General features: G+C 40.1%; 1 pseudogene; it reads right to left on the bottom strand.

Moving 5' to 3' along the window:
- Positions 1-174: 174 nt before the first annotated feature.
- LOC100452599 (double homeobox protein A-like) lies at positions 175-855 on the bottom strand (annotated as a pseudogene).
- Positions 856-1,170: the final 315 nt, after the last annotated feature.

Genomic DNA, 1,170 nt, shown 5'->3' with positions numbered 1-1,170 from the left:
GTCTTGCTATGCTGCCCAGGCTGGTTTTGAACTCTTGGGCTTGGGCAGTCTTTTTGCCTCGGCATCCCAAAGTGCTGGGATTACAGGCATGAGCCACCGCACCTGGCCGTGTCCTTTACCATCTTCAGAGGGCTTAGCTTGCAGTTTCGGCAGAAGGATAGACTCCCAGGAAGACTGTGAGAGAGATTTGGGGCCCAAGTTGATAATATCAAATACACTGAACTTGACTGTGTTCACCATGTTCTGGCTCTAGAGAAATGAGAACTGCTAGTGAGGTTGGTGCCATTTTGTGTATCTTCTGTACCTTGATGTCCCTCAGAAATCTTGCCCCTGGTCTTCCTATTCCAAGGACACAACAGATTCCCTGTTTCTCTGGAGATGAAATCTAGATCTTCAATTTTGGAACCAAATTTGGACTCTTAACTCTGGAACACCAATTTCTTCAGCAACTTGTTCTCTGGAATCAATCCCAGGGTATGGGTTTTTCATAAATGCCTTGATGAGAGTGCTTAATTGAGAGGCACTGTAGGTGGTACAACACCATCTGGCTTCTCTACTTTGAAACTCTGCGTCAGGTCGATCTTGCCCATGGCTCTGGCTTGATTCTAAAGTCCCAGGTGGTTCTGGTCTTTTCTGGAATCCAGCTCTTCGATTCTGAAACCAAATCTGGATTCTGGACTCTTCTGTATTGATTTCTAAAGCAAGTTTTTGTTTGGTAGCATAACCTGGGTAAGGTTTTTGATTGAAGGTATTGATGACGATTTTCAACTGATCTTCTGTGAATTCGGTGCGACTGTGCTTATGATTTGTTGTCACCATCTTATGTAAAGAGGTGTCTTCAGCCATGCTGGAAGAGAGTCCTGGAGGCTGAGCTACTGTCAGGGAGGCAAGAATTACCATATAAATTTTAGAATCACTTGTCAATTTCTATAAAAACCCAAGTAAGATTATGCTTGTGATTAATTGAATCTATATATCAGTTTGGAGAGAACTGCCATATTAAAAATGTTGAGTATTCGATCCATGAAAATGGTATGTTTCTTTATTTATTTAGCTATTTTTTATTTATCTCAGCTATGTTTCATAATTTTCAATGTAGTTATTGCATGTATTTACAAATTAAATACTAAAAATTTTACTTTTTTATGGTATTCTCTGTTTAATTGTTTT

This window comes from Pongo abelii, chromosome 16 (genome assembly GCF_028885655.2).
Source record: "Pongo abelii isolate AG06213 chromosome 16, NHGRI_mPonAbe1-v2.0_pri, whole genome shotgun sequence".
Classification (NCBI taxonomy): domain Eukaryota; kingdom Metazoa; phylum Chordata; class Mammalia; order Primates; family Hominidae; genus Pongo; species Pongo abelii.
The sequence above is the reverse complement of the archived record's forward strand: the minus strand, read 5'-3'. Positions and strand labels throughout refer to the sequence as shown.